Here is an 8,849-nt window from a genome sequence, read left to right on the forward strand (position 1 = left end):
TGGCTGTGTGTTGAGTTATTTTCAGAAGACAGTAAATCTACACTGCTATACAAGTTGTACACTGACTACTCTAAGTTATATCCAAGTTTTATTTCTATAGTGTTGTCCCATGAAAAGATATAATGAAATATTTGCAGAAATGTGAGGGGTGTACTCACTTTTGTGATACACTGTATATATACTGTATATATATATATATAGTATTTTATTCACATTTAAATTAAATCAGTTTTTTAGTTTTATAGTTTAATATACATAGAATGGCTTTATTTGTTATATATACACATATACAACGAAATTCTGTTTCCACATATCCCAGCTTACTTATATGGCGACCCTGTAGCAGACAGGGTTCAGGGCCTTGCTCAAGGGCCCAACATTGAATGAACGTCAGAGCCGAGATTTAAACTCTCAACCTTTTGAATAATAGCCCAAAGCTCTACCCACTAGGCTACCACTGTCCCACTATGTACTCCAGTATGTGCTATGCAGACATGGTACCTCACTACAACTTTAAACACTTTTTTAAGCTGCTTGTCCTAATCAGTGTCACATGAGGTGCAGGAGCCTATCCCAGCCTAGCCCAGCTTCTGATAGGTGGCCCGTTTATCCCTGAATTGATTGATTTACACCGATCAGGCATAACATTATGACCACCTTCCTAATATTGTGTTGGTCCCCCTTTTGCTGCCCCATACGCAACAAACTGTGATGCACTGTATATTCTGACACCTTTCTATCAGAACCAGCATGAACTTCTTCAGCAATTTGAGCTCGTCTGTTGGATTCCGATCCACATGGGCCAGCCTTCGCTTCCCACGTGCATCAATGAGCCTTGGCTGACCATGACCCTGTTGCCTGTTTACCACTGTTCCTTCCTTGGACCACTTTTGATAGATACTGATCACTGCAGACCGAGACCACCCCACAAGAGCTGCAGTTTTGGAGATGCTCTGACCCAGTTGTCTAGCCATCACAATCTGGCCCTTGTCAAACTTGCTCAGATCCTCACACTTGTTCATTTTTCCTGCTTCTAACATCAACTTTGAGGATAAAATGTTCACTTGCTGCCTAATATATCCCACCCACTAACAGGTGCCGTGATGAAGAGATAATCAGTGTTATTCACTTCACCTGTCAGTGGTTATAATGTTATGCCTAGTTGGTGTATATTTGGTCACAATTGTGAGTTGCTTTGGTCAAAAGCATCTGTAGAAAATGCCTTGAAATGCCAGAATGTTGATGTGAAATTAAGAAAGAGTGGAGCTACAGTCCATTTGAACTAAAACTGATCATTATCAAGATGCAGCCGGAGTGTAATGTGCCTACCTGCTCAACCCATGCTGACCAGCTGGGTATGGGGGGTGGAGGCACAGATTGACGAAAGGTAGCAGTAGCAGCGTAATCGGAGCAATCACGCCAGGGTTCGTTTTAGTCCAACCAAACCTGACAAGCATATACACATCCTAAATATGGTACCAAGATCATCTTCCCAGCTCTCAAACTCCATTTGAGAACTGCTGTAAACCATTAGAACTGGTGGTGTATATAACTGGAAGAAATCAGTCTGAGATTTGTTTTATCAGCCAGTGTGAAATACGCATTTCTAAAATTTCCTGAGAGCAGCTTAATCTCCATGACTACAATAACACCATGCTATTTCAGAAAATCGATAGATAAAAGGTTAAGCTGGCTGTTCCAACACATTATGCATTACATAAATAATGCCGATCTCACCAGGCCATGTTTACACTTGAAATCATTTCTTAGATTCATGTGTTTTAATAGCTCAGGTTGAAAAGCTCTTTCAGCAATGTTTTACATAAACGCATTAGCCTGGTTTATGCCCTGGGAACTGCACACAAAATGCATGAAGGCAAATAATCAATTCTACTTTTAAATATTAAGTCATACATAAGCATACAAATTAGATACTTATTTCTAGTGGTGGTAAATTCGGTTCATTTTATGGACTCGGGTTAATCTGAGTCACTCAGTAATGTGATCCGGTTCACTTGAGTCAGTTGAGTCACTTGTACTGACATCCTGATTGCGATTGATTTACTGCATGAAAATGCATCCAAATATCACTTGTCTTCTGTGCACTCATCTTCTGTAAATAAATCCCTCTCTCTTAATTCTCTTGGCAACTCACACGTCTCTTACATTCTCATTACATTACGTTCTCAGCATTTAGCAGACGCCTTTATCCAAAGCGACTTACAGTACTGTGACAGTATACAGTCTGAGCAATTGAGGGTTAAGGACCTTGCTCAAGGGCCCAACAGCAGCAACCTGGCAGTGGTGGGGCTTGAACCAGTGACCTTCTGCTTACTAATCCAGTACCTTAACCACTAGGCTACAACTGCCCTCTTGTCAGTGACAAGTTGACACTTTTTTCTAAGTGGAATCTTGATCATGCGGGAGAGGGGGGTGGACTCACCAACCAATCAGATGGGCATATTAATGGGTCAAGGGTTCAAGGGGGATGGTCAACAACAAATTGCAGTTGTAACTTCACCCATTCAGGCAGCCACAGTGGCACCAAAACAAACAGTCAATAAATTACCAAGATGCTATGATACTCCTTAAGCGGTACAGTACTAAAGTAGCCTGTAAGCATTTGCATTTTAATAATAATAGAACTATATTTTGTTGTTGTTTTGCTTACAAGAAATTAGGCTGCATTACTAATCTATACCTCGACTACTGATGATAATAATAATAATAGCATGTGTATAAAATCAGCCACATAACGAACACCAGTGAGTTTAACTGCTTGTTTATTGAAATATTTAACTTATTACTTAGATTAACAGACTGGAGTGAAGTCGGTTCAGCCAAATCATCTGAGTCAGAGGTGTTTCCAGTGAGCCTGCTAACTCGCCTTGTGTACTTAACAGCAGCCAGTCAGAGGATTCATAGGATCCGGGTTGATTGAGATTTTGGACTCGTGATCCCTGATTCAGTACAGAGATTCAAATCATTAACCCGGGTGATTCAGGAACCTCCCAGCTCAACTAATTTCCTTTTAATCCTTAATATATGGTTTAGATACTCCGTATTAGTCCGGCCCTCCACAACAGCCCCAGTTTCTTATGTGGCCCCTTGGAAAATGTAATTGTCCACCTTTGCTGTAAGGTCTTGAGTAAAATATGATCTTCTTATGATTTCTTAAGCCACTTTTCCTACTTTGTTCTTACCTTCGGTAACTGGATTAAACCCTCGTCTCTGATTTCCATGTTTTAGTACTGTGTGGTGTCATTTGGAAAGTATTCTGGGCAAAATCTCCTGCACTGTGTCCACTGGACACACAAGCAATATTATTCTGCATCAGTGAATTTTGGTTCTGTGTAATTCTTCAATTCTGAGAAGTTGATGACTTCAGATGTTCTAGATCGTCTGTTAAACATTACTTCTCATTATCATATTTAGCAGGCAGTTATTTAATAGCTTGATTTCATCATTGTTTGGGAACTGATCTCTTCCTCTGCATGTTGCTTACTCATCTCACAGATAAAATCTACCTTGTTTCCAGGATCACATTACAGTTACGAACCTGCGTAAGAGCCTGAGCTCGCTGTTACTCACTCATGTCTGACCTCATTTACTTATCAGAAATGATAGGATGCTTTTTGACTCACAGTTAAATTGGGGCAGGTATTTATGCATGACTGTGCAAAAACATCCTAGAAGTCAAGCTGACATATGGTTTGGTTCAATAATCAGGGGAGTGAATGTGTTTTTACCTCTATATGCTCTCTGTTTGGCAATTACATGTAAATGTTTAGGTGGTTTAAATATATATGGGGGAGGTTTATAAGCTTATTGATTATAATAGGTAGGCATTTATTCAAATGAATAAATACTTGATTAAATATCAAATGTTAAATACAACTGAAAACCCTGTTCTGTTAAACACCTTAAGACGTGTTTGCAGGAAGAATGTGACAAAATAACACATAAAACACTCCATCACTCGGTATCCTCAGTCCCTCAGTCTCACAAGTTGTTGTAAGAAGGAATTGCAGTATTATACACCGATCAGCCAAAACATTAAAACCACCTCTTTGTTTCTACACTCACTGTCCATTTTATCAGCTCCACTAACCATATAGAAGCACTTTGTAGTTCTACAATCACTGATTGTAGTCCATTTGTTTCTCTGCATGCTTTGTTAGCCCCCTTTCACCCTGTTCTTCAATGATCAGGACTCTCCCAGGACCACCACAGAGCAGGTATTATTTGGGTGGAGGATCATTCTCAGCACTGCAGTGACACTGACATGGTGGTGGTGTGTTAGTGTGTGTTGTGCTGGTGTGAGTAGATCAGACACAGCAGCGCTGCTGGAGTTTTTAAATACCGTGTCCACTCACTGTCCACTCTATTAGACACTCCTACCTAGTTGGTCCACCTTGTAGATGTAAAGTCAGAGACGATCGCTCATCTATTGCTGCTGTTTGAGTTGGTCATCTTCGAGATCTTCATCAGTGGTCACAGGACGCTGCCCACAGGGTGCTGTTGGCTGGATATATTTTTGGTTGGTGGACTATTCTCAGTCCAGCAGTGACAGTGAGGTGTTTAAAAACTCCAGCAGCGCTGCTGTGTCTTATTTACTCATACCAGCACAACACACACTAACACACCACCACCATGTCAGTGTCACTGCAGTGCTACGAATGATCCACCACCTAAATAATACCTGCTCTGTATGTACTCAGCATAAAAGGGGGCTAACAAAGCATGCAGAGAAACAGATGGACTACAGTCAGTAATTGTAGAACTACAAAGTGCTTCTTTATGGTAAGTGGAGCTGATAAAATGGACAGTGAGTGTAGAAACAAGGAGGTGGTTTTAATGTTATGGTTGATCTGTGTATATTAATTTGTAGTTTGCTTTAGTAGTCTGTATGTCAGGTTATATAATACTGTATTTAAGCTTGGCTGTTGATTGCTATACATCTCAGGGTAAATATAAGCCACACTTCTGCAATATTTTAAGCATAAAGGTATGAACACATTTCATTTAACAAAACAAAAATGTTTTTCAGCCAGTACAAGACTTTGTGTTCAATACAAATGTACAATCACAGAGCCACCGCCGCAATATATTATGTATTGCTGGCACATTGTTGCTGGATACATCGCTCTCTTTGCCTAGTGTGCATCAGCATGCCATGATATATGCCAACTGATATTCCTAATGCACACGCCGCAGCAAAGCTCACAAATCACAAAGCAGAACGAAGCGGGCCATCCGTGCCAACTTCATTTGCAAAATGTGGGTGATAAAGAAAAGAGCAAGTTTCTTCAGCACAGAAGGAGCCAGACACCGAGAACCAACCTGACTGGCAAGACGTACTTCTCTCTCCAACAGTCCTCTCATAACACCCACCCCACACACACACACACACACACGCACACACACTTATCGATCATGCACTTTACAGAATGACTCTGTAGAAATTACTGCTACAATATTCTTCGCTTTCTGAACTGCATTATAAGCAAGTCATTATTATTAAATTAATTTGGGTGCTAAACCTACATTTATGTTAATAATCAATCATAAAAAATCCTGAGCAGTCAGGAAAAAAATCCCATTACAGTCTACTAATCCGCCTGGGTTGCTGATCTGGTTCATCTCATGCTGGATGTTTCCTCAAACAAAAGCAAAATAAGCATTCAGTCAGACATTTAAAAAAAAATCTATTTTAGTAGATAAGATCTCTTGTGGAGGGTTGGCACTAAACTTCATAAATAAAGTCAGGAAATTAAATTGAACTGAGGATTTGCAGATTGTACCTGGTCAGTAATTTCATTTTACTGACCTTTGCTCCCGGGCTAAATATGAGACTTTCATCTTTTGCAGAACAGTATTTCACCTAAACCTGAATATGATTTATTTACTTGGTATTTTGGAATGTTATAAAATGTAATAAATTCACATAAATCTATATTTCGCAAATATGTCAAGGGATCTGTTTGATGAATCTGTTAATCAGTGACAGTAAGAACTACTGCTTTAAAATCCTTCTGTCAGCCTTATAATGATTGACCACAGAGAGAGTTAGATTAATTTACATACAGTATTAATCTTTAATAGGGTGAAGGAATATCAAATAGAAAAAAATCCCTGCATTACAAATACAACCCCAAATCAAAAAAAAGTTGGGACTGTATGGAAAATGAAAATAAGAAAGCATGAACCGAAAATATGTAATGTTTTGTCTAGTCGGCTTAATTCAGTTTGCTAATATACGTCCATTGCTGCATTTTAGGTCTGCAACAACTTTAATTAAATACATTTTGGCACACTCACTCACTTTCTTAACCACTTATCCAATCAGGGTCGTGAGGAGGTGCTGGAACCTATCCCAGCTTTTCAATGGGCGCAAGGCACACAGTAACACCCTGGATGGGACGCCAGTCCATTGCAGGGCAGATGCACACACACGCACGCACGCACACACACACACACACCCGTTCACCTATAGGACAATTCAGTGCCTCCAGTTAACCTGACTGCATGTTTTTGGACTGTGGGAGGAAACCGCAGCACCCGGAGTAAACCCACGCAGACACGGGGAGAACATTCAAACTCCGCACAGAAAAAACCTGGACCGCCCCACCTGGGGATCGAACCCAGGACCTTCTTGCTGTGAGGCGACAGTGATACCACCGAGCCACCATGCAGTCCATGTTTTGGCACGGATAATACCAAATGATAAAGTGTTTCAGGTGTTATTGTGTCCCATTGTAAGGTGATAAGACCAATCAATAATACCACTGAGATTCACATTTTTAACTCTTAAAAATGTAAAAAAAAAATAATAAAAAAACAAGGATACAACAAGGGAACAGATGGAGATCGTGAATGTTAGTAGGTTTACTTTGTATCAAAGCCAGTGATGGCAGTTTCAGCTTTGAGATGTTATTGGTAGGAAAATCAGTTTTTGCTTTATGTTGGCTGAAGTTATTTTTCTAAATAATGAGAGTACAAAAGCAAGTTCATAATAAATGGATTAAAAAGGACAAAGTGAAGGTTTAAGTGGCCTGGTCAAAGTCCTGACTTAAATCCATTAATATGATGTGGCAGCCAAGATCAGTTTCTGCCCTCAGATGTTGCTGAATAAAAAAAAAGAAAATGGCAACGGAAGACGTTAATTAATTACATAATTAATTTATAAAAATCATGTTTATTTATTTTTAATTAGTTTGAAATACTAACATTATTAATAATATGTAAATGTGTTGGTATTCAGCCATAAAATAAAAGCAAAGTCTTATTCCTTGTTAAAATGAATATAGACAAATAGTATAAACACATTTACAAGTACAAGCTAATTTAAAGTAATGCACACACAATGTACACTTATGGATGTAATTCCACCCTAACAGTTTTGCTCTGCTTAGTTTTGAAACCATAGGAGGGAGGCAAGTAAACCCAAAATTTCAGTGAAACCACCTTCCACAGACAACTTTTTTTCATTATTATTCTGCTGTTCAATGAGTTTTCAGTCTCATCGTTTGGAGACATTTTGATCCAATTCTTCACACCATTGTTTCAGCTCATTAATGTTTGTGGGCATTTATTTATACACACATTCATCACATTCAACTAAAGAATATTCTGACATTTTATTTTTGTCAAACATGGTGGTGGAAAGGGGGATTTGGACTTTTTTTTTTTTTAACGCACAGTCAGTACAGACTGCATTTTTCACCTGCACGAGTCGAGTTCATACTCTGACGGGCACTGTGTATGGAGGGCCACACCCCCATCAGCATTATTCCTCAGCCCTGTGCAGGCGCCATCAGTCAGCCAGCAGGTGCCGCAGTCGCACCAGTTATGAGGACCTATGATCCGACTTTCTTACCCTCTAACCCTGATCAACAGCCAATCGTTGTTCATACAGCCGCCCAGCCCAGTCGGAAAGACAGAGCTGAGATTCGATACGATGTATTCAAAACCCCGACATTGGTGAGCTAGTGTACTTTACTGCTGCACCACCTGAGTGGCCTGATTTGGACTTGTTTTTGAAGCCACAGGATCTGGTAAATGTAGTCAATGAGACAGTTAGTATTGGAACAGTGGTAGCCTAGAGGGTAGAGCTTTGGGCTATCAATCAAATGGCAGAGAGTTCAAATCCCAGCACTTCCATGCAGCCACTGTTGGGCCCTTGAGCCATGCCCTTAACCCTCTTTGCTCCAGGGGCGCTGTACAATGTACAGATTCCAAGCTGGGATATGCGAAAAAAAAGTTTGTTGTACTGTACACCTGTATATGTATATATGACAAATAAAGGTGTTCTATTCTAGTCGGAGGTGTTTGCAGTAATAGTTCAGACTGAGACCAGAGTGGAGTGTTTGGTGATCATGCACAACGCGTTGTTGGTGAAAACAGAAGGATATCGTTGCAAAATTTGGGATTTGTTCAGATGCAATTTTGCATTTGTTTTTTTCTTACTGACCTTCCATACAAGCCATACTTGTTCAGTCTTTTTCTAATTGCACTGTCATAAACATTAAATGTCCCTACAGAGGCCTGTTAAGTCGCGGTGGACTTTTTCTTTTACATTTCCCAGCATTACCGGTCTCAACTTAAACTAAATTTGGCAATCACTTTAAAGGCTCTAAATTAGTAAACCATTCTCCATACTGTAGAATATTACATTTTAAATGGTTTGGTTTCATAACTCTTCCAAGACTGATAAACAGAAACAATTGCTTCTCTAAACTCTTGGCTGATGTGTTATCCACTTGGCATGATAGTTTTCCAGAACACCAAACTGCCAAAAGTTCAGCTGTTACAGAAGCACTCACTTCCTGACTATGAATCTTTTGCAT

This window comes from Trichomycterus rosablanca, chromosome 3 (genome assembly GCF_030014385.1).
Source record: "Trichomycterus rosablanca isolate fTriRos1 chromosome 3, fTriRos1.hap1, whole genome shotgun sequence".
Lineage (NCBI taxonomy): Eukaryota > Metazoa > Chordata > Actinopteri > Siluriformes > Trichomycteridae > Trichomycterus > Trichomycterus rosablanca.